Raw genomic sequence first — 26,076 nt, forward strand, 5'->3', positions numbered from 1 at the left:
AAGAAAAAGGGACATTTGATTGAATTACTTACTACATGGGCTCTCTGCCTACATCTAGATTTTGAAGAATTAAGAAATTCCATGATTGGTTCCCAGGATCTTTCAAAACTTCCAGTAATATTCAAATATTAAAGCCACCCAGGATAAATATAGGCGTAAATATGAGCATGCTTCTAGGATATAACAGTGTGAAACTTCAGCAGATTGTGGTTTCAGTGAACGAGATGCTAGAAGCAAGAGTGAGTTTACATGGGCTTGTAATTTCCTCTGACAAGATACATGCACTCATTCCTTCGACCTAAGCAAAACTCCCAAGACTAAAACAGATCTGTAAGTCAGGGGGATGAGAAGACCATCTGGGATGAGATTAACACATAATATCATCAAGAGTATTTTTTTTTTTAAATAGCAGTCAAAATGACATAGAATAGCATCCACAGACCTGTTCTCAGTTACCTGCAAAATGGGATTTAAAGTAATTGGCCTAATATTGGTGTACTTCTGGAGTTCTACGAAATAACATAAAAATCGTCATTTGATATGAGATTACCCCAGATTAAACAAACAACAAAAAAGTTGAAACCACTAAACACTGGTAGAACTGTAAGATTACGGGGCCTTTCAGACCAACTGTGTCACCCAAACAAAAACAAGGAATTTGGAAGTGAATCTGTTTAAGTCTCCAAGGAAAAGGTATTCTACCTTTTCATTTCTGGCTCTTTCACGATGGATCAAGGAGTATGGAGCATTTTAAGATTCCTCTTTGGTTGGCTTTTATGCCCCATTTTAGCAGATACATCATTCTTAAAGGGGCCAAAGTATCTAAAGACCAGACAAATGTCCAAAAAAATACACAGGCCCATCAACATAAAGGAAATGATTTATAACCAACATGAAGTATTAATTTTAAAAAGCTATAAAGTATTATAGCCAGTCACTTTGAAAATGGGCCAAAATAATGGCTGCATTTGCCATGGAATAAGCTGTAAAAAGAATATGAGTTGGGGCCAGAGAGACTTGGGTTTGAGTCTCAGGACCAATATTTATGGTAACACTATTCTGGGTAAGGCTTGAAGCTCACGGCAGTTTCCATTTCTTCATCTGCAAAAGGGAAGCCCACCACAGGGGGCTAAAAGGGCATGGGAAGGCACCTAAGAGGTACACAGGAAGAACTCAGATGTTTTGAGTATCCATCACAGTGAGGGCACAGAGTGTTAAGAACATGGGCTTCACAGTCTGGCAGTGCAGGTTCTAAAGAATTACCTCTATTTACCAGCTCTGTGCCCTTGGGTGAGTTAACCAGTCTCTCAGTGTCTCCTTTTCTCTCTAACAGTAATAAAGGCACTCTTGTACTCACCTGTATGAAGGTAATGGTAGTACGGACCTCCCAGGACAGCTGTGAGAGTGAAGGGCACTCGTGTGTGTAAAATGCATATAATTAACAGCATTTCAGTGTTTGCTGTTATTAATGCTATATCTACTATGTCTTAGATACCATACTAATACCTTTCTCTGTATCAGGGGTCAGCAAATTTTTCCTGTAAAGGGCCAGTAAATACTTGAGTAAAGATTTCAGTCTTTGGGAACATATATGGTCTCTGCCACATAGTCTTTGTTTTTTATTTTTTATGGGTCACAAAAAACACAAAAATATGGGCTGGATTTATTAGCAAGCAGGCCATAGTTAGGTCATGCCTACCTCTTTATAATCTCTGTTATTGATTCGGTAATTTTCAAACTGTGAAGGGTCTAAGATTTTGCCCTATAGGTAAGCTAAGGAGCTACCTGGCAAGTTCTGTGAGAGCTAGTAGAAGACGTGAGACTCCAGGGTCAGATACAAAGTAGTTGTTGCTTACAACATTGCAAACAATGCAAAGTTCATTTGTGCATCAGCTCCAGCCATCTCTGCCCCCAGTCCCACAGGGTGATGCGTAACAGCCCAGGTGGATGCTGTGCCCTTAGTGGGTTTGAGTCACAGCTAAGAAACAGTGAGCCTAAGAATCCAAATATTTTATCAAGCAAATCAACCTAAACTTTGTCCTGGAGGAAGACATTATCGTTATCATACTGGACAGTAAACAACCCTCCCCCATGCTCCCACAGGAAAGAAACACTATCTCTATCTTTCCATGTTCTTTGCTCTACAGAATTGCTTGAAATTCCTTGCATATTCCAAGATGTGCAAAAACAGGACAGGGGTGCCTGGGTAGCTCAGTCAGCTGAGCACGTGACTCTTGATTTCGGCTCAGGCCATGATCTCGGGGTCATGAGATCAAGCCCCGCACTGGGTTCTGTGCTGGGCGCGGAGTCAGCCTGAGATGCTCTCTCCCTCTCTCCCTCTGCCCCTCCCCGTGCTTGTGCTCTCTAAATAAATAGGTAAATAAACAAATAAATAAATATAAGGAAAAAAAAAAAAACAGGCGAGACCAGGAGAACACTGTCTCTGAACAAGGATAAACAGAAGAAAAAGCCAAAGCTAACACTACCTTAATCTAAAGATCTTTTCTATGAACTAATCAAGCAGATTCATATTTTTTAAAAAGTGCTCATAAAAAGTAAGTTGGCAATTTCAAGGCTCATGCCACACTAACAGATCTGTGACATCATACACATCATTTTTGCTGAAAAAGTGCCTTTAGTTAAAAACAGAAACCAATTTGTAAATGTGAATTAAATGCATACTCCACAAAAAAAATATCTGGTGAAAGGGAAAAAAAAAAATTCTTACATGTAGATATAAATGTTTCCTGACAGACGTAAATGAAAACTAATATGGTGACATTTTTCAAATTAGCCAATGGAAAACGTTGTGTGTGTGTGTGTGTGTGTGTGTGCGTGCTTTAAACAGCCTAAGCATTTTTCACTTATGTTGGTCTAGGAAAGTATTTATGAAAAGGATAATAAATAATTAATTCTACTTGCTAGGAGCTGCAACTCCTTTCTGCCTCAACAATATACACTGAAATGCTTTTTAAATTATAGGAGCAAATTGATTCAAAGGGCTTCCATTAGTGAGCTGGCAAACAGGTTTGAAGCTGGCTAATAAATTTTAGATAAAGATATAGCCTTTGATGAGGATGGCAACGCCAGAGTGCTGAGCTCCAAGTCACCAGTTTGTTAAATCGGTGGCTGAAGTCTAGATTTCTCCCTGTCTCATAACTCACTGTGTTAAGCCTCGGCAGAGTCAAACTGGAGCGCCTGCTGTTTGCGCGGTGGCTGCTCACAGGTCTGGGAATCACCTATGATCCAGCTTTTCTTTAGTGTTCCTTTCCAAGTCTCTGTTCTATCAGGTTTTCCAGCACATTAATCAAGAATAAGGCCCACCTGTGACATAAAAATGTGCACCTAGGATATGCCGTGCAGCATAGTCATGTCTGAGACAGCGATTAAGAAAACTCCTTAATCAAAATCAAGAAAATATGCACAAAGCTCTTAATTCCATTCGGACACGTGTCCTTTTAGCTGGCTGCGACCTGCTGTTCTAGGTTATGGAATATTATGCAGCTATTAAAAAGAATAAGTTAAAGCTGTATTTACTGGCTGGAAGGTAGACCCTGTATACTATCTAGGGATGGTGAAGTATGCATCCACTTACTTTAGAGAAAGAGAATGAAATCTTCTGCATGGGTATTACACATTTTAACATGAATAAAGATGTGCAAGAATACACCAGCTATTAACTACAGTTATCAGGAGAGGGGGTGGATCAGAGGGAGGAATAAAGTAAGGATTGTATTTGTGTCACCATCACTAAATATATGTACTTTAAAAAAAAGAGAAGAGGGGAGTTTAAGTTCCCCTTTATACAGCTCTATAATTTTTAAAAAACTGTTCAAATAAGCATGCATTTCTTTTATAATTGAAAAAATCTAATACCAAAGAAACAAAATCATAAAATAGGCAAGCTGCTTATTCTCTTAATTTATTTCTACCTGGCCCCTTTGGGGAAGCTTCTCAAGGGCTGAACTATCTTTCTATCCATCCTCCCTTCACCCATGCAACCAATCAACCAGTCCTAGGACATGGCGGGCTAGGAGTATACAGTTTGGGAATCACCTAGACCTGGAAGGAAATTCTAGCTCCACTGGCTTGCTCACCATGTAGCTTTAGGCCATGCTCTTCATCCCTTCCAAGTGTAAAACTATTACAAGAACGACAGTGAGAGCATGCAGCAGGATCTCAGTACGACTACTTCTGAGCAGAATAAGCCACGCTTGGCCATCATGGTGAACCAGGTTGATAACACTGAAACACACGACAGGGAACTGATTACAAAGGAATTCAAATTTATACAGTCCCAAGTTTGTTCCACTTACCAATGGGGAGAAAGCCTTTTTTTTTTTTTTTTTAAAGGAATAACCACATTTTCCTTTGCTTCATTACATAAAGTCATTTGTGAAATGGAGCTTTTGTGTGGTATTCCAGCCTCAGCCCAACCATAGGAAAGGCAGAATTTACAGATGAAAATCCCAGAGCACTTTTCCTGACTGCACATGGATCTGAAGCAACCCAGGTAAGTAGGATGAGGACCTCCCAGGATCAGTCTCTGAAAGAGAACATGGCCAGTGGGTTTGCTGCTCTTCTTCATGGGCTTGACTCACATGCCTGGGTTTCACTGCCAGGAACTGTGCATTCCTTGGGGGCTCAGTACTCACGGGGCCCTACAAAAGCTGCCCCCAGCAAGGCAGAGACAATGCATTCCCACCCGATTGCCTTCAGGAAGACTCATCAAAGTTACTGACACTTAACACTCACTTTCAAATTTTAATGGGCTACAAAATAAAATATCCAGATTGTGCAAACGGAGAAAATGAAGTGAAAAGTTAGAGTTATCCATTTTTAATTAAGTTCTTAATTATATAACAACAAAACAAGCAATTAATTTCCACGTGGCTACATTAACCATTCCACACTTAAGTGAGGCAGAACAACTAAAAAGTATGTTCTCTTCTGGCTTAGGTAAACAAAAGATACAAAATTACATGTGTGTGCATGAGTGAAGGAGAGAAAGAGAGAGTGAGAGGGAAGGGAGAGAGCGAGAGACAGATGGATGAAGGGAAATAATAACTTGAATTTACCCAGCACTTACTATGTACCAAGTGATGCTTAAAGCAATGTGTCTAGCTACATTTAATTTTCCTACAGTGAATCCTCACAAAACCCACGGCAGAGGGTACTCTGTTACTTCCACGTGACTGAGGAGGAATCTGGAAAAGAGACAAATCAAGGAACTCACCCAAGTTCCTGCAACTAGCCAGTGCAGAGCCAACAGCAGACTCATGGTCTAGCTCCAACAGCCTTCTGGAGACTGCCACGCTAGCCTGCCTTCACAGAAAAGCAACAGGAAAGGGAACAAAGGCAGACGTGGGAAGCTACAGGAGAGGCCACCAAACTTTCTGCAAAGAGTCAGAGAGTAGATACGTTATGGGCTTTTATGGACCACATGGTCTCTGCCCCAACCACTTAATTCTGCTATCATGATGCAAAGAGAGCCACAGACAACATAGAAACAAAGAAGTGTGACTGGGCTGTGTTCTAATAAAACTTTATTTACAAACACTGAAATTTGATTTTCATATCATTTTCAAATGTCATAAAACATTCATTTTTTTTTCCTCAAACATATAAAAAAATTAACACCATTAGCTCACTGGCTGTACAAAAACACATGGCAAGCCAGATTTGGCCCACGAGCCACTGTTTGTGGGCCCCTTCCACTAAGGGCAGTACAATGCAGGGAGATGTGCTTATTTAGACTTTAACATCAGACAGGCCTGGGGCTGAGTTCTGTAACCTTGGGCAAGTTCCTTAACAGCTCTATGCCTTAGTTTCCACATCTGTAAAATAGGGATGACAACATCTACCATATCATTTGGTTTTGAGATATAAAACTACACATAAAGTGGGCCTAGCATTGTACCAGATACAGGAGAGACAATTTGTTTGGATATCCATTCACTCAACAAAGCACTTACTGAGTCCCTATTTTCTGCCAGGAACTATCTTAGGAGCTGGGGAGGCCGCTGTGAAAAAAAGCAGACAAGACTTTCTGTCCTCGTGGAGCTGCCATTCTAGTGCCAAGTTTTCCAAATACAGAGGAAACCCAACTCTACACCGTGAATGGGCCTGGCCCACTGAAGGATGAGTCAAGACTGGGTTGTTTTTCTGTGGTCAATCAATTCTTCCAAGTCACCCACCTGCAATGCAGCAAGGAGTCTCAGGTATGGGAGAACACAAAGATGGAAACTACATGGATGCCCAAGAACTCTGTTTTGGGGCACCTGGGTGGCTCAGTCGTTAAGCGTCTGCCTTCGGCTCAGGTCATGATCCTAGAGTCCTGGGATCGAGCCCCGCATCGGGCTCCCTGCTCTGCGGGAAGCCTGCTTCTGCCCCTCCCACTCTCCCTGCTTGTGTTCCCTCTCTCGGTGTGTCTCTCTCTGTCAAATAAATAAAATCTTAAAAAAAAAAAAAAAGAACTCTCACTGTTTTGGAGAATATGTCAGCAATTATGCTCCCTTGGGATCCTGGATGTACAAATAAAAGAAGCAACTAATGATAAGAGGGAAAAAGGAATAGCCAGAGCTAACTCCATATGCTTCCCAAGGCAGAGCACCATGAACGTGATCTGTGCCCCTGGCTGAGAGCATCACTGCATGTGTTCCAAAGCCCCAGTTAGTCTCACTCCTAAACAGACCCACAGGAGTTCCTCCTCCTATCCTACAAAGACGAGGATAATTTGGGAGAAAATAGAGAAGGCTGTCACCTCCTAAGCATGGTGTAGGAAGGCATAATTTCTCCAAACATATAAGAATAAAACTTCTTAACTCATCTCTCAACACCCTGATGCAGTGGCCTGAGGAGACTAGGTGAAAAGTTGCCTTCTGGGCTATAACTCACCTTATCCCAAGTGGGTCCCTGGGGCCCTCTGTGGTGATGAGTTAATTAATGCCAAATGTCACTTCAGAATGATCAAGACCCAAGAAGTGACCTCCGTTACAGCATTCACAGATACACTTAGGGCAGATGGCCAGAAACAAGACACCCAGAGAAAAATGGATATTTCACCGCTCCTCATCAAAAAGGTATCACAGCCAAACACGCACTTCTCTGCTGCATTAAGGGAAAAATCGTGAGATGGCAAGCAGGCTGGATTTTTAAAGGATGAAATACAGCAAGGCTGTTTCCAGGCTGCCAGGCCAGGGAGCATGCTGGCAAATCCATCCCAGGGCAGAGGTTTCTAGAGCCTAGGAGCTGGCCTTACTGGAGGTGGGTAGGCAGGGGGAAGCTGACATCCTTTCTACTTACTCCAGATAAGTGGCAGATAATCCCAGAGGGGGTCTGGCTCAGGCTTTCTCATCAGTAATTACAAAACTGAAAATCATGATCTACATTTGAGTGGAACAAAATGGGCCAGTGGTCCTTTCTCTTTTTCTCTGTTTCAATCCCCTACCACCAAGGCTCTGCACAGCCATAAAAACCTCACCTTAAGTAACAAATTGGCTGGAGCCAACAGGATTCATTAGGAGGCATTTAATTACTGCAGGGCTGTAATGGACATCTGTCGTTTTTACCTTTTCTGTGTTCTGCATCCATACCCCGCCCCCTTCTTCTGACAACAGCTCCTCCAATCACCAGGGCAACCCTCTTCCTCCTCCCCATGCACTTCTTGGGGCGCCTGACCCCACCTGCTGAATCAAGAGGTGAACACATGAATTAGAAGTGGCCACCATGATGGGTTCAGAGATGGCATGTGACTCAGGTCGGGCCAATGTGAATGAAGGCCGGGGTGCTGACTGGATCCACAGGGGACAGAGAATCGCAATTGTATGAGGGGGCTGAAAGAACAGGGTGCAAGCCCCTAACTGCTGGCTTGCAACAGTGTAGGAAATGGCTGCCCAAGGAAGACCAACATGAAGAAAGCAGAGTCAAGAGACAGAGAGAAATGAAAGGTTGCACAGTCAAGCCTCCGGGTCCAGCCAAGCTAAATATTATTTTTTGTGGTGGTTATCTGATGGGTTTTCAAAAGCCCTCAGAGAATGATGCAAATAGCTTCCCAGGGTACTACAAAAACGGCATCAACTCCCACATTTATGACCATCAGAGTGAGGCCATCTACAAACAACTTTTCTCTCAGCCTGTCACCTCCCTGCATCCCAGACCAGAGTGTAATTGACGGCCCAAGACTTAGTAGTCCCAGGAGCTATTCATCACAGACCTTCTAATGCAGGGGATGTCTTTGATTCCTCCTTATTCCCTGTCCCTTCCCCTTTGGCCTCCTCTTAACATTTTCATGGCATGAACCTTTTGTTAAGGGGGATTTATGCCTTATCTGCCAGATAGTAAGCATCTTCAGGACATGGCTGACATCCAGAGACAGCCTACTGAGTGACTGAATCTGCCTCTGTTATCATCTGTGAATCCCCAGCATACAGGCTAGGGGTTGCCATATAGTTGGTCCTGAATAAAATTTACTGAATAAATAAATAAGCAAGGAGATCTCCTCAAATACACTGAAGACACCTAGAGAGTAACAGTGGACTTCTATAGCCCTGAGTCCTCCAACAGGACCAGGCAGGATACTCTGTACCTAAAAGATGCTCACAATTTATTTGTTGAATGAAGACAAATGCTCCACCACCAATTAAAAGCACTTCCAAGTTCACTTATGAACAACTGGTACTGTTTATAATTTATGGGGGAGAAGGGAGGAGGGAGTATTATATTCCCTATTTCTCAATTTCTTAAAGGCCTAGTCAGATATGATGAGGCCTTGGGCTCTACTGGGCCTTCCAATTTGCATTATTGATCTAAAATATAACTTACACAAGCAAATTCTGAATGCAAATTACCTGCACTGGTGAAGAAAAACGTGGGGAGTTACAACTGTGGGTCTACCAGACCCTGCATTACATCACTGTAAAGCTGAAAATGTGACTGCAAACAGTGTTCTAGAAATTGTGGTATTGCCACTGTGGCCTCAGACTGAGATCTGAGAACAGGGGCTTCCACAGAAGTGTCTCTCATTCCCCAGCATGTAGTTTCAATCACAGATGTTTTCTACAGTCAGGAGGCCCAACGATTGCAATCACGTATGTAAAAATACATACCCAGTGTAACTCAAACCAAAGGCAAAACTAAGGAGACAGAATCACTGCAAAAGGAGAATAGAATTTGGGTGACTCTCCTGTCATTCTGTTTCTTTCATGTAGTTATGATGACACCTTGTAAACATAAAGCACTCTCTCTCCCCCGTCGGCCACCCATCACTGGGTGATGAGTCTCCTGGGAGATTTTATTGACGGGGCAGTACAGAGAGGTAGCAATTTTACACGAGCTAAACTTGAAAAGGGAGGTTAGAGCTCCAGCCATCAAGAGCACAACAAACTCAGTGGAGCAAACCTGACAACGAGGACGGCCTACAAGCGCAGACCCGATCATCGGAAAAGAGCTCCCCTGGGGTTTGCGAGGCGTGCCAGCCCCGGGATAAAGACGCTGCGACAGAGGAGGTAGCCAGGAACTTCCTAACTGAGCCGTCCTCGTGCCTAACCCTTAAAGGCTGGGCCCTCCATGGCCACTTTTGCTGCCTGGGGTCCAGGAGAAGGTCAACAGACCACGCTCAGGAAGACCAGAAAGGAACTACTCAGGTAGAGTGATGGGCGAAAAGCAGGCCCGAAAGATTACAAAAGGGCAAAAAGTATGCCATCTGGACACACTGGCGATGAGGTGGTGCCACTGAAGAGTGTACCGTGCTGCTGAATGAGAGACAAAGTGGAATACATTCTGCCTCCCAAGAAATAACTCGGAGTAAAAACCTCACTTCAAATTCTAGGCAACTGGAATAAGTTCTCTAATCCTTAATTTCCTCTCCTGGAAAACTGAGACAAGTCTACCCATCTCATAGGAATGTGCTGGAATGAAGAAGTGAGAATCTGTGCAGAGCAACTCTCACAGCATCAGCTCCCAACAGAGAATAAGTGATGGCTATTACGACTATCGTCCATCATCATCATCGAATCACTCAGCTCAGGGTCAAAGTTGACTTACAACCCACCAGGTGAGGGTTGACTATCACACCATTAACATGTCAGGATTTCCTAATAAAATACAGCCATGTTATCTCAGAAACGAAGAAATGTATCTGCACAATCCACAGATTACTCAAGAGCCCCAGGAATCTGTATTAAAGTTTTCCCACCTTTGGCAATACTTTTTTAGACTCCATATTTTTCACAAACAAATGTTATTTCCAGAATATGTCCTTAGGAGCTTTCTGCATTAAAAAGAGAAAAAGAAAAGGAAAGAAGCTTGGTTAAGTCCTATGGTCCAACCTAAAGTTTCAAGTGAGTTTCATTTTTAATTATGTCTCCTTGTCAAATGGTCCAATGTCATCAAGGCAAGACCTCACTCTGACTAATCTCAAAGACTCTGTGATATATGAGGGATGCTAAGAAAGACCAGCCCCAGTCTAATGCAGCCCCTATGCCATAGACATGAAAAAGTGAAAACAGGATTGACCTTGAGGTATTCCTCTGGGTGGACAACTGTAAATGCAGAGAGGTGAGAGTCAGTTTTCAGGCATGACCCCAAATAGAACATGACTCTCCTAGACAAGAGCAGTTTAAATACCCTTCCTATTGCCTCAACATGGACCACTGCTGGTCAGAGCATCCCGTGCAAAGAATCCAGTGAACCTGGGACTCACTAGGCACATACATAAAGCAGGGGGCCAACTTTATATATAATGGGAATGTAACTGGATGAGTAGAGGCTGCAAAGCATCCATAGATGACAATAAGGGATCAGACACAAACATACCATCAATCCCAGCATAGATGGTATGGAAGAATCCATGCGCCTCTTGAAAAAGGTTCAATAGAATCAGCCAGACAAGGAACCCCAGACAGGACCCTAATGAGGACCTGTATTCTTAGTCACAATAAGGGACTCATCTGCTTTCTTCAATAAGAGAAGCCAAAACTTATCAGAACCCACTGCATACCATTTATGGTAGCTATGAACATTCATGATTAACTGCAACAGGATTCCATTCCAAAACAAAGGTCCCAGTTGGTCCTTTTTTTGTCTTAAGGTGAAGAACTCTATTAGGCACTATAGACAAGATATTAGTACCCAGGGTGAGTATCCATCTTTAAAAACTGTAGGATTCTGCCTTACTGAGACTCATCCCTCCCTAAGCTACACACTACACAGACCTACAGCAAATGAAAGATGTTCCCATCAAATAAATCCAAGGCAATCAGCCAAGGCTGAGCCATTGATAAGACAAAATATGTGGAAAGCCACAGTTCAGTCAAGAGGACGTGGGGTATGTTACCATGTGTACTCAGATGATTGACTGACAGTTCCTGCTTCCTAATGCTCATTGATTATGTATTAATAACATCACCAGCTTATGTTAGAAGGCATTATCTGCCAGGTAGACTTCTAATAGCTATTTGAGGAAAACATGCACATTGCGGTCATTTCAATCATTATGGAAATTTAATCATCATGGAAATAAAACATGATGTGGATAGAAACAAGTATTCTTCCCCAACTAGTCCCAGCGAGGGATGCAGGATTTCTGATCCAGAACACAGAAGATGGTAGCTAATCTCTTTTCATGACTGTAGCATCAAGTCAACCCAGATATAAAACCCTAAGAGATCGGGGCGCCTGGGTGGCTCAGTCGGTTGGGCGACTGCCTTCGGCTCAGGTCATGATCCTGGAGTCCCGGGATCGAGTCCCGCATCGGGCTCCCTGCTCGGCAGGGAGTCTGCTCCTCCCTCTGACCCTCCCCCCTCTCATGCGCTCTCTATCTCAGTCTCTCTCTCAAATAAATAAATAAAATATTTAAAAAAAAAAAAAACCCTAAGTGATCACTTTGAGAGGATAATTTATATGAACTGCACATGATATCTGCCCTATAACACCTAAACTGAATATGGATATAGCAATGGACAGCAATCACTACGAACAATATGTCTTTATCACATTCCTTTTGAAATAGTTTTAATCTAAAGGAAATAAAGCAGTGTAAGTACAACCACAGCGGGATACAAGAGAGAGTATTAAATGCTCCTAGGAAACCTCCCAATTTTAATTAGGGTGCCAGTAAAATTAAATTTTCCCAATTTCTTACCCTTGTCAACTCACCAAAAATGCCGGACTTGCTATCTTTAACATAACGCACGGAGTCATGAAGCTAAATACTCATTTGTTTACGTGCATGTTGTCTATCAGGACCCAGCCCTATCTGGGTCAAAAAAGAGGTCAGCTGTCTCCATGAAATTTAAGATTGTAAGACTCTCAAATTAGGAACAATGGTACATTTTACAAACATTATCATTATCTTTGAAATAACTGAGCAAAATCAGCTGGTCCATTTATAAGTTCATAAATAGAAAAGGAAATAAAATTGGTGAGCCCAGAGTGATTGATGCAATCTATTGAGAAAGCTTTTGTGTGAAAACTAAATTTTTCTTTTATCGCCATTTACCAAGACACTCATCATAGGAGGTAAAAGGAGGGTCCAGTATTATTTTAAAAAAAAGAAAAAAACTGTCCTCCAATTGGTCTAAAACTGATATGGTTAAACTGCAAGCTTTCAAATTGTTTTTTTTAAAGATATTATTTATTTATTTGTCAGAAAGAGAGAGGAAGAGAGAAAGAGAGAGAGGGAGAACAAGCAGGAGGGAATCAGCAGGCAGAAGGAGAAGCAGGCTCTCTGATGAGCAAGGAGCCTCATGTGGGGCTTGATCCCAGGACCCTGGGATCATGACCTAAGCCGAAGGCAGACGCTTAACTGACTGAGCCACCCAGATGCCCTCAAATTATTTAATTAAAATGTTATCCTCATAATCAATTGAGTAATGACTCCACATAATACTATTAGATAAATCTTTCTTAAAATCCTGTTTCCCCAAATGGACAATTCCTTATTCCAAAAAATAAATGAATAAATAATCCGTATTCAAAAATAAAAACCAAAAAAAATAAGCAGAAGTAGTCACTAACCCCCCTCCAGAAGTTCACATTCCTAAAACAAGAATATGAAGTCTACTTCCCAGTTTTCTTGCACATCCCTTGGGACACAAGCCCCACAACAGGGGTCTTTGCTGCATTCACTGCTACACTCCCCACACCTAGAACTGTGCCTAGTAACCTTGACAGCCATGACTGGCTGGATGGCTGAGGGGCTGTCTGAATGCAGTACTTCCCTGGGATCTACGGGAGATGAACACCTGTCCTAGGTGGGCCCTAACCTTCAGAAAGCACCGTGTATCAACTAGAGACGAAATACGTTTACCGGAAAACACACTGGTGCCTCCGTTACTTGAGATCTGCTGCTGAACGTTTGTGGAGTGGACATGTTACCCTAAACATCCACTCCGGTGACTGCCACTGGTCAGGCCCCAGAAAATCACTGCTCCACCTCTCTCTTACCCTCCATCTTTGAAACAAAAGACCCCTGTATCGGAATGCCCTTGTGGTTTGTGGTGAGCTGCTCCCAAGTTCAAGAAAAGAAAATGCTTCTGGGTATCAGGAGTATTTGAATCTTACAAGCTTTTAGATAACAGAAAAGACAAATTAATTAACTTGTCAAATCCTTTCTCTCAGATAGCCTGAATTGGAAAGATTCTTGTATAATAAAGTACTGTGTCCCAGAAGTACAGAGTATCAGTTTTCTTGGGTTCCAGTTCGTGATGTGAGAAGTGTTTACAGACTGGCAGATACTCACAAGTACAGATAGCAGCTAATATTAAGGCATCCCTATCACTCTTAAATGTGTGTATTTGCAGGACTCGATGTAACACGCATAAAGCATGGTATCATTTCTCTTCATTGCCCACTAGATAGATAGTCCATGCTAGAATTTCAAATTTTTTTATCTCTATAAAAATATGTGGTGTGATTTAATTGTTCTTTTAAAATTAAACTTTGAGGGCAAGAATGAAGGGGGGGAAATCGGAGGGGGAGATGAACCATGAGAGACGATGGACTCTGAAAAACAAACTGAGGGTTCTAGAGGTGAAGGGGGTGGGAGGATGGGTTAGCCTGGTGATGGGTATTAAAGAGGGCACGTTCTACATGGAGATCTGGGTGTTATGCACAAACAATGAATCATGGAACACTACGTCAAAAATTAATGATGTATGTATGGTGATTAACGTAACAATAAAAGATAAAAAATTAAGACAAAAAATAAAATTAAACTTTAATTTTATGAAGTCTTATAGTCATTGTTTGAAAAAAGTGTTTTGTGAATCACTAAAAATGTTGATAATCTTTTAGTTTTCATTACATACTTTTAAAGAGAAACAATATGAAAGTATATAACCATAATTTGAAATTTTCAACTTCTTACATTTGCTTTAGTTTACATTTTTGTGAACTACATAGTATTTTATACTTTGGATCATCATAATTTAACTCAATTGCTAATTTTTTTTTTTAAGGTTTTATTCATTTATTTGACAGAGAGAGACACAGCGAGAGAGGGAACACAAGCAGGGGGAGTGGGAGAGGGAGAAGCAGGCTCCCCACAGAGCAGGGAGCCCGATGCGGGGCTCGATCCCAGGACCCTGGGATCATGACCTGAGCCGAAGGCAGACGCTTAACGACTGAGCCACCCAGGCGCCCCTCAATTGCTAAATATTTTAAGTGGGTTTTTTTCATTGTATAAATAATATGGGTATAAACATCACTATACATAAATTTGTGGGTGTATCTTTAAAAATTCCTTTAAGATATTTTTCTACTATGAAAATCCTAGGTGAAAAACATTTCTAAACTTTTGAGAGACACCTCCATATTAACCATGAGAATGAAGATGAGAAATAATACTTCCTGCCCACAGTGTTTGGGAATGCCCCTTCTGTGCTACTCCAATACAGTGTATTAAGTTTTTACCTGTTAATTTGACATGTATAAAAGTTGAATGCACTTTCTAAATTTTCTTCCTTGCTAGTAAGCCTGAATGTTTTCCAAATATTTATTGATCATTTCAACAACATTTTAGGCTTTTGTCAATTGTCTTACTACTATATCTTTTTTTTTTTTTAATTTTAGCTTGTTGATTTGTTGGAGCTGTTTATTTATTAAGCAGAAGAAATATCTGAAAAGACATCTTAAAAAATCCTATTACTAACTCAAATACGTACTTACAAAACTGATTCAGAATTGTGCTTCTTTTATTAATGTGGTGCTAAATTACTTTGTGAGTTCTTAAAGATTCTTATTTTTGGCACGTTTGAGGTACAGAATGAGCAGTTCCCTGTGTTTCCATCTGTGAACACCAGTATTTGCAGGCCAAACACAAGTTTAAAGGAGACAGGGAAGTGAACTCTGTAAAGTGGAGATTTGTAGAGTGTGATAATGAGGCAAGTCGTTATGTTCTAACTGGTCTTAACTGTTCCATAAATGTTTCCTTTACCCTGTAAACTTTAAGGTCAAGATAATATGAGGAGCACTTAAAGCAAAGAAAAGCCATGTGGGCCTTGGCTAGGGAACATGCTGTTTCGGGGTGGGGGGGGCAGGTGAAATCTGGAATACTCTTTAACTAGCGTATGAACACATAAAAAATGTATTTTCTTCTCAAGCACTAACTGCTAAACTGAACAAAGAACAACTAGGCTGCATCACTCATCTTCGAGGAAGTTCCTAGGAATGCCAAGAGAGTGACAAGCCCCAAAGAGGGTTTGTTTTGTTCTCCAAAGCAGGGCCCTGGTAAACAGGCCAGGAACACACAACAGGCTGTAGAATCTGAGGGATAATCTAGCTCTCTGAAGAGCAAGATCATCTCTGCAGGAATTTGGTTTCACACCATTTGTGATATGTTAATACCCAAAAAGTGCCTGCCATTATTAAATCTCCCAGCAAAACTATATTTAGATTATCTAGCCTATTTTGTAATCCTTTTTTAATCCCAGAAAATGAAGAGCTAGCAATATATGGTAGAATTTACTGGCACTTTAACAGTGGAATTGCTCCTCACAGTTATTAATGCTGTGATGAGACTGGTTTCCCTTTTGTAAAAGCGGCTAAAATATACTTTTTTGGATTTCCTTCAAACCTCATGAGAGAAGTCGATGGATTATTGGTTAGTGTCTGAAACATCTTAAATGTCACAAGCCAGGCCTTTGAAATAAAATATTTTTAATTATATGGAGGGTATCTTAATAAATAGGCAAGTCAAGATTCATAATTTGCACTATTAAGTTTTTTCTATAGCAGAATTATTATACAATATGGCCTGGATGTTTTTATGGTTCTTTTTCTAGGAAACAAAGTTTGGGACATTTTGTATACATTGTCTCTGACTTTTTAGGCCAATAGAAAAACAGTGGAAATATATTCCGTTCCTGTTTCAAGGAAGAAAAAAATCCTATGCACAGAATGGTTATTTGTCCCAGGTCACACATCTGGAGAGGGGTTGAAAGAACCAAAATCTATGTCTTAGAACCCCAAGAGTTCCAAAAGCTGTTCAAATCACTTTTCCACTCCAAGCATCAGAACATGTGTGATAACTGTTCCCAATCTTTCCAAAAGAATGAAGAAGCTGTGATCTAATTACAAAGTCTCCCAATAAACAAGGAATGAGGGGTGAGAGGAAACCTCCCTGGCCAGACTTTGTTCCTTAGTTTTAATTGTGTGGTTGCAGGGGGCTGGCGAGAGTAAACAGCAGTGCCTCCCACTGGGCTCCCTGCAGGTTCTCCCTGCAGGAGTGAGATTCTGCCCATGATTTATATGGCTGGAGACATACAGGAAGAGTCTTGTCACTCAATCCCCGCTTCCATCTCTGGCTCTGAGGAGCCTGTAACTGTCAAACGGCATTCCCCAAATCCATCAATACCGCCAGCTGCCATATAAATACCCTGCTGCTCTAGAGGTTGCAAATATTTCAATCATTCTACAGACCTGCAGCAGCATCTGAGCAGACATGGGAGAAAACTCGTGAAATCTGATGGCTTTATTTACTCTTCCAACGTAAGAGAAACACACACGCCTAAACCTTCATTTACCAAATGTTGACTGGGAGATTAGAAAAACAACAGATGACAGCCAGTGTGTCAGCCTAGAAGAATCACAAAAATCCTTCTTTAAACAATCTAGCAACCAGATGAAGACTCCAGGCCAGGAGCCCGTGTGTGTGTTTAAGAAGTTCATGGGGCCAGCAGCATTCCTTTGGATTGTAAAGAAATGGATATGGACTCAAGTCCAAAGCCAAAAGCGCCAGGAAGTGAAGATTTCCTTGGCCTCACCTGAAGCAAATATATCTAGATTAAATTCTAAGAATCAAAACCCAGGAGAACAGGGCTGCATGTATGGTTGTTCAGTTTGTAGACTGAACCATTCAATGGGTCACCATTTACATAGACTACAATGTGAATGGAGTTTTGCACTGGTATACAATCACAGATAACTCAAGATTGTAGAGAGGGACATCTGGGCCATTTTATCACCCACCAGTATCCTGCTCTGCTTTCTATCCATATTTAAGAATGAACTCATCAATCATTCATTCATTCAACAAATATTAACTGAATGCAAATGAAATGTGAATCTCATTGAATGCTGCACTTTTTTGGGTAGACACTGTCCTTCCCATTTAGCAAATGATAAAACTGAGGCAGAAAGAGATTAGTTGTTTGGAGGTGGGGATCACAAAGCTGTGTTTTCTGAGCCTGAACACACTGTACTTCTCTCCTGGATGGAGCTGCTAGGTTCATTAGAGCAAAAAGTTCCTTTCTCAGCAATGACTTTTAAGAGTCAAGTTCTTGGGGGCACCTGAGTGGCTCAGTCAGTTAAGCGTCTGACTTCGGCTCAGGTCATGATTTCAGTGTCCTGGGATTGAGCCCTGCGTCGGGCTCCCTGCTTAGTGGGGAAATTTACTTAGGATTCTCTCTCTCTCCCTCTCCCCTCTGCCCTCCGCCCCCAAATAAATAAATAAAATCTTTTTTAAAGATTTTATTTATTTATTTGACAGACAGAGAGAGACAGCGAGAGAGGAAACACAAGCAGGGGGAGTGGGAGAGGGAAGGAGCAGGCTTCCCGCTGAGCAGGGAGCCTGATGTGGGGCTCACTCCCAGGACCCTGGGATCATGACCCAAGCTGAAGGCAGATGCTTAATGACTGAGCCACCCAGGCACCCCTAAATAAAATCTTAAAAAAAAAAAAAAAGTCAAGTTCTTGGACAGCAGAGGTAGGAAGGCAGGATCTGGAAGGATACAGTGAGATGTAGAGGACCAGTAGGCTTGGAAACCAGTACTGGAGGCCAACTGCAATGGCGTTTCAGTCTCTTGTTCACCTGGCGTAGGGCAGGCATGGAGCCAGGTAGTGTGATGGACAGGCCCTGGGCCTGGGAGTCAGAAGAACTGTGCTCACATCTTGATATTGCATGGCCTTGATTATGTTACTAATTTTTCTGAGCTTTAATTTTGTCATCTATAAAATGGGAATAATAAAACCTCAGAGACATTTTGAGGAATAAACATGATTATGGATATATAGGGACTAGAAAAGTGTCTGGCGATCATGGATCTTCAATAAACCGTGGATACTGTTATTACTCACTGTTCTGGGATGTGTGATTCTTAGCTGGATCTCCAGCATCTCAAGGGTGTGCATTTTCCTAAGTGGGGTGTGTGGGTACAGAAAAAATTTGCTCTTCCTTCATGCCTGCCTCCCCCAAAAAGACATTAGGAGAGTAAGTGTGCCCCCACACAGGAACATGGCCTCTCGCTCTCTCCCCTCTACTCAAGTAGCAAAGAGACAGGTAACTGCAAAAGCTAATTTATCTGAAAGAATTGATATTTTTCTCTTTCCACCATATAGCTTCTTAATGACTCCCAAGTTTTTAGATCCTCTAAGTTTATTCGTTGAAGTTTCTTTTTCCTGCTTCTAAAAGGTAGCTGCCCCCTGACCACTGTTTTGGAAGTAAGGAAACCTGGGGACTTTTCTATAGGCTCATAAAGACAGCGCGTGCCAGAAACAAGAAGGTATGGCAGGGGGCAGGGGGGACTGCACATGCCAAGACATCCTTATTGGTTATGGCAAATGTGAAACAGGCTAGAAAATCAGAGGCCCTGGAAAAGACTTATAAAAATAACAACGTGAGAGCTTACAGGCAAGGAACATGAAAAGGGAGGCTGTGGGTGGCATCTGAAACATGTCGGAGACTGGGCTGGAAACTCTCCCTGAGCTGCCCTTGCAAAGTGGCGCCTCTTTGGAGGTTCCTCCAATGGCCCCCATAATGGATAGGCCAAGGTGTGGCCCTGCCCACGGACACACGGAGAGTTTTCAGTCCCAATTAGAACTGAGGAAGGAGGGGCACAAGTCACAGCCTGTTCCTGATGCTTTCCAACAGGGCTCTGAGAGGGGGGAAGTTGGAGAGCTGCCTCAAACAAATGTCTGAGTCATGGAGTAGAAGTGGCAAGTCTCTGTGCAAGAAGACAAAATGGATTTCTTTTTTAATGTTCCAGATAATCCTTTATCGAATATTAAAGAAAAAAAAAAATAAAGACCATCACACAGAGATTTCTCACAAGCAACCCTAGCTAAGTGAGGAGAGTAGACCAGATGTCCTGAGTACATGGCTGGATGACTTTTGTTCTTGCCCAGGATCTGTCCTATATAACGAGAAATGCCTCTTGAGTTGTTCTGGGAAACGGGGAGGGCAGAGCTGGAAAGTCAGCTTCTGGCCCTGCCTGGCACTCTGCGCACAGTGAAAACACACTCCGAATTTTACCACCTTAGCTCTTTCATTCCCAGGTCACTCTTACATAACTCCAGCAATTAGTCTCTTGGGTTTTATTTCTTAAATTCCATTTTAGTGAAAGTAATGTTGTTCATTCTACTCTATGATTATTTAAAAATAAAATGAAGCTTTATGTTTATGCAGTGGAATATCATATTTCCCTGGCTCTTAGGAAATCTGTATTAGACTAACTTGAATCAACCACTGAACTGCTCGCACGTATTCATGAAATGACGGGTGCCCATGAGTCAGGAGAAGGAGATACTCTATGGAAAGCACAAAAATTATGAAACTAGGACATAATGGTGTCTTTCATGATCCCAGCTCAACCACTTACTAACTCTGTGATCTTGAGCAGAGTATTTAACTCCTTAGTGCCCCAGGCTCGTCAACTATAATAACATTTATTCATAGCGTTCATGTAAAGACTGGAAGACAAAACACATGCACAATGGCTAGCACAGGGTCTGGCAAAATAAGAGTTAATCTGTAATATACATGATTATGATGATGATTACCATCACTTTCATTAATGAATCACTGGTCTCTGACACATTAACAATGTTATGTGTTAAAAAGACTATGTATGACCTTAGGAGTATGACCTTAAGCAAATTACTTAATCCATCTGAACCTCAATTTTCCCTCTTCTGCGAAATAGAGAGAATAAAAGGGATCTCATGGGGATTCAAGGACTCGAGAAAGTAGATGCCAAATTTGTCTTTGCTCTCTTGCAAAATAGAGCTGGAAAATTTGAACAATTATTCTGATCTAAACAGAGAGTAGGGTACAACATTTATAAAGGGCCTACGTAAATAGATGATATTACTGCCACTATTTGCGTTTCTACCGGCCCCTATGCTGAATAATCAATAATAAATGTTGTTTAAACAAATGGTGTAATTTTCCAATCTGTGTTGTTCTAAACCGACCTTTGCTCCTCATTGCCATTTGTAATGCATGCATAATTCATTGATGAAGCAGGAGAAACAAGGATGTTGGTCTATGTGGCCCTTTTTGGGTTGTTTTTGATGATTTGTTATAACCCTATAAATAAAACAAAACTTGTCCTTGTAAATACGTATTGTGTTATCTAGAGGTATACTTAGTGGGTAAAATAATAAAAACTAGCTTGCCTCTCCTAGAAATCTCAAGGTATAATTAATAGCTAGTAAGATTTATTCTAGAGCTTGAGAGCCCTAAAGTAGAAGGAAAACTAAAGGCCACTGTCAACACAAATGCTAAAAGAAATATCTAAAGGGCAGAGCCATTTGCCATTTGCAGGAACTGTTTGCTAGCATACTTATCTGGGAGGTAAAAAGGGAGATTCGCATGGTGGAGCTATGTGTGTATGTACATATACACATATACTTTTTAATAAATCATAAATCAAGGGGTTAGCAGGGCTAAGTGGTAACTTCAACTCCTGTCTGTTATTAGTTCTCTCTCTCTCTCTCTCACACACACACACACCTCCACCTGGACAGAAATATGTATACGAAAATGTGTATGTGCATATACATAAACACACATACATATATAAATGTGTATATATATATATATATTTTTTTTTTAAATAAAGCATAGATCAAAAGGCTTTCAGAGCTAGCTCCAGTCAATGCTAACCCCAGTCTGCTGTTTGTTCACCAGCACACACTCACTGTGCAATAAACCCTTTCAATATGGGAGACAAGAGCAAGATGCCCCTCTGTCCCCAAAGGGCACCTCTGTGTGCTCCCTCAGATCATAGCTGATGACATATCAATGAAACGGTGCTTGCTCTGGTCCCGGAGATCAAAATGAGGGCTTAACCTGCAATTTACTCTACAAGTCCCATGATACTTGCCAGATCTGAAGACTTCATTCTAACCTTCCCTGCTGAAAAAATAATCAAATACTCCAGCAAAGATGTATTGACAACTCTTAATTAACCATGCTAATGGGGGTAAGAGAGAGCATGGATAAATGAAATCCACACATAACCTAAAACCTTCATTTGGCATTAATTTCCCACTTCTCCTTCACTAAACCTTGCAGGGGGGTGAGTATGAGTACTTGCTTTAACAATAGAATTACTTGATGTCCACGTCTGCATTGTGCCAGTCATTCGTTTGGACAAGCTAATGAGCAAGGAAGTGGTCCAGAGCACCATGTGTTCCAAAGGTACTGAGGTTTGGTGGTAATGTTTTTATATTCTTTTGGATACAAGTAAATATATTTTAGATGGCTTTTAGAATGAGGTTAGCTGGAATAGTTTTGTAGCAATACAGGTTGACCTGCTGGAGACTTTCTGGTTCCTTCCCTATCATTGTTGCTATTCAAACAGAAAGGGAAGGAGGGAAGCCTGGGTGGCTCACGCTCCGCACTCAGCGGAGAATGTGTTGGAGATTCTCTCCCTCCCTCTCTCTCTACCCTCTCCCCACTCATGCTCGTTTGCTCACGCTTGTGCTCGCTCTCTCTCAAATAAATAAATAATTCTTTAAAAAAAAAAAAAGAAGGAAAGGAGAGGAGGCATAGGGAGAAGGGCTAACACATGTACAAAGTCAAATGGTCCTTGTTTTGAAATGAGCAGCTGATTGCAATGGAAAAATCTGCAGAAAGGGCAAAAGCTGATGCCCACGAATTGACCAAAGCAAAGGGAAGATGAGGGAGAGGAGGTTTCCCTAAGGGAGAACCTGAACTCACATTTACAGAGCACCCTCTCTGTGCCAGGCCCCGTGCACACCTACTATGATAAGGCACCATGAAATGAGACCTAGGAGGAATCAGGGCAAAGAACAAAAGTGGGCTTCCTCCTCCTTCTTCAAACATCTGGCACAGCCAACACCGGATGGCAGGAACCAGGGCTGAGGGACCTCGGGCAGAGTTACTCCAAACGTCTGTGCCTCGATGGGTCATTTCTGCTCTGCCACCCTGCCTGGTGCAGCACAGACACCCAGTAAGCAATCCTTCCAATACTAATAACTTGCATCTGCTGGGCACCACCAACTCCCAGGCACATTATAGGGACCATCTCAGTTCACCTTGCCAACAAAACATCTGTTGTTACCCCTGTATTACAGACGATGGGGGGAAAGCAAAAAGGAAATTAAGCCACGTGCCCAGAGTTACACAGTTAGAAGAGAGCGGTGTTGGGAATCAAACTCAGGCCATCAAGCTCCAGAACGAAGCTCTTAACCATGACACTGGCATTTCTGGAGCTCTCCCTAACATGCCAGACAGTGCGCTCAATGCTCGGAGTGATTTCTCATTTAATCCCCTCATGGCCCCATGAGTTAGAGGTTACTGCTGTTTTACAAATGAGGAAACTGATGTTGGAGAGAGAGGGGCAGTAAATTGCCAGGGTCAAAGAGCCAGGGAGTGGGGGTGGTTCGCCCAAGGCCAGGTCTGCTTCTCCAGGTGAAGGTAATGATTCAGAACACAGGTCTGGAGTGGGTTTGAATCACTCTGTGTACAGCTGCCCCCTAGGGACCTGGCCTCAGCCCTCTGATTACTGTAGGACTTTATTACTTTCTGAATTCCCTTTGCTTATCTCACGCACCCCCTTCTTCCCACTTTCTCCTTCCGGAGCCCTCTCTCCCCATCCAGCCTCCCAAGCCCCACCCACAGCCATCTCATCTCTGCTGTAAAATGTTTGAGAAATGTTCCTTTCAAAAGCTGCATGCCGATTTGCAGTTTGCAATTCTTGGAAGAAAGGGGCCCTATCAATACAAATAATCAAGTCCCAAATGTTGTTAAAATGATCACTTTGGTTCACCTAAGTTTATATACAAACATTTTCCATGGTCTGATGTCCCTGAGTGTACAGGAGGTAAGGGAACAGTAGGGACCCAGGTGGGCACAGTAAGGACCAAAGAGCATCCCTAAAACAGTGGGGTGATCCAGGAACCAATCCAAGGCACAGAGGCAGGGGTGAAGAGGCAGAGGGGACCTGTGTGGAACGTTTTGCACGCATGGCAGGAAAAGGGGGTAGTGGCCAAAAGAGACACAGCTCCACTCAGGGTGTAAGCAATAAAGGGGTGCATTGTCCATAGGGAATTTCAAAGCAGTAATAAAACTGACCAAAGTCCAAAAGCTTTTTATCATCACCACGGTCAGCAATTTTAAACCGTGTCAGAGAAAACATACCCCTCCTTGCTGGGGGGCCCTCGTCCATCACCCCCCCCACCGCCGCCACCCTGTTGGCACCCCATGGGTTTGCACACTGCACTCACTCAACAAATACTCTCTGAAGGACGGAACCGAATTAACGGGGCCTGGGGAAGGGCAGAAATCCTGTTGACTTCTGGGCACAAAACATGTAAACTGACTGACACTGAGATCTATAAAATACATCTTTCAAGAAAAACCATGGCACTCTGTGTGAAGTAACAACACATTCCACTCCCCCCCACCGCCCCGCTCCCCACCCCCGAACAACACTCCACCAGCACAGACGGATGCTGCTGCTGTGGGCCAACTAGAAACAGCATCGCGTACTGGGGCTACAAAGATCACTCCCAGGGGGGCGCCTGGGTGGCTCAGTTGGTTAAGCGACTGCCTTCGGCTCAGGTCATGATCCTGGAGTCCCGGGATCGAGTCCCGCATCGGGCTCCCTGCTCGGCAGGGAGTCTGCTTCTCCCTCTGACCCTCCTCTCTCTCATGCTCTCTGTCTCTCATTCTCTCTCTCTCAAATAAATAAATAAAATCTTAAAAAAAAAAAAAAAAAAAAGATCACTCCCAGGGTCCTAGGATTAATTTCCCTTGCTTGGGAACCCAAGACAGATCATGAATCCCCCTCGTCAGCTGATCCATCGCTGGCACTTCTAGATGGGCAGCCGGCACCCCCCGCCCCTGCCACCCCCTGAACAAGGTTAAAAGAACGGACTCCTGAGCCATGGTCAGAGGAAAACGGGCTTCAGAAGAGGAAGCTGAAAATATTAAGAAATCAACATCAGCATGTAAAAGCAAAGCCCTTTCCACACCACAGAAGACGCTTCGCAATTCATCTTGTTCCCTGACTCTGCTTCACCAACTTGATGGAAGATGGTTTAACTGACATAAAAACCAGCTCTACATGAATAGCCGTGATTGATGGAGCCATTCCAAGCATCAGCCAAAAACTGGCACTAAAAGATGCCTCCGGCTTCCTGTTAACTGTTTTATGAGGGGACCAACGCTTTTTCCTTCTCTTGTTTAAAGAATAAATTATCAGAACAAGTACTTTCAAAAACAGGGTATTGTTATACAGAAGCGGGGGAGAAAGTGGGAGAACTGTGGAATGTCAGAATATGTGTGAGGGGTAGTTAGGGTGGTGAGAACCCGTGTTACATCGGAGGCTTTCACCATATGCCACTGCTGGGTTTTAGGGCACGTGATTTACCTGGGTTTTATTTAATTCCACGTAATAACAAACTGTTCTATAAAGTAGTCTTACTGTACAAACACAATGTCTCAGTGGCAACAGAATGAAAATCCAGTCTTCAGTGGGAACCTGAAAAAGAATGCACAGATGCTCCAAACGAGCTGTGATGAAGAGGGGAAGTGGGGGAGATCCTGTGCCAAAAAAAAAAAAAAATTAGGGAGGGCAGATTTGTAGGATCTGTGGTGAAAGTGTAGACTCTTTCAATTCAGGGAGAATGATCCATCTGCAATCCAGTGTCCTACTCTTTGGATTGGTTCTTAATGAAGAATGGAAAAGAGCAGAGGTTTCAAAAGGGTTAGCATTTCACATTTTTGTTCTCCTTTCTGGAGTTCAGGGAGCCTTTTGCCAGCCTTTCTCCCTTCTCATTTTGAAGCAGGTTAATTATGACCCGGGAGCGTCTTCAGCATCCTGGCACTTGAGACTCAGCCACTGTGGAAAAAAGAGTATTGTCCGTGCTGTACTGCAAGAAGTAACTGCAGAGGCATCCAAATTTGGAACTCCTTTTCAGAAGCCTCGGGACTGGTTCCATGTCCTGGCATTGTTTGAGATGACAAACACCCACCCAGTTCCCACTCATCTTTGAAGACGTGCACATAAGTAAAGGGTAAAATTCACTCGACTTTTACAATAAAATAAGCTGGTCATTTTGGCCCATCTAGGATAAGTCCTTATCTGAACAATGCAAATCAAAAGACCCACTTACTCCTGTCCTCACCCTGGCTCTCCAGCAAGCCCAAGACACACTCTCAGTTATGTGGTGGGTTTCTGGCCCAAGTTAATATGTAGCAGGAGTTCTCAGTGTTTGTACCTTTAATCCACTTCTGGCAAATCAATCCCATAGAAATAGTCTTAACTGGGGACAACTTTACAACCAAAGATGTTCATGGCCTTATAACTGACAAAGAGTTAGTAA

The 26,076-nt window shown here is 42.4% G+C and overlaps 1 protein-coding gene across 5 annotated transcripts in view; it reads right to left on the reverse strand.

Annotated features, from left to right (window-relative positions):
- The window catches only part of WWOX (WW domain containing oxidoreductase), a 945,663-nt gene that overhangs the window by 798,882 nt on the left and 120,705 nt on the right, over positions 1 to 26,076 (reverse strand). The window lies entirely within an intron of this gene.

The sequence above is a fragment of the Mirounga angustirostris genome, unplaced genomic scaffold (assembly GCF_029215605.1).
Source record: "Mirounga angustirostris isolate CCGP_5_RB_7025 unplaced genomic scaffold, mMirAng1.0.hap1 SCAF_16, whole genome shotgun sequence".
Lineage (NCBI taxonomy): Eukaryota > Metazoa > Chordata > Mammalia > Carnivora > Phocidae > Mirounga > Mirounga angustirostris.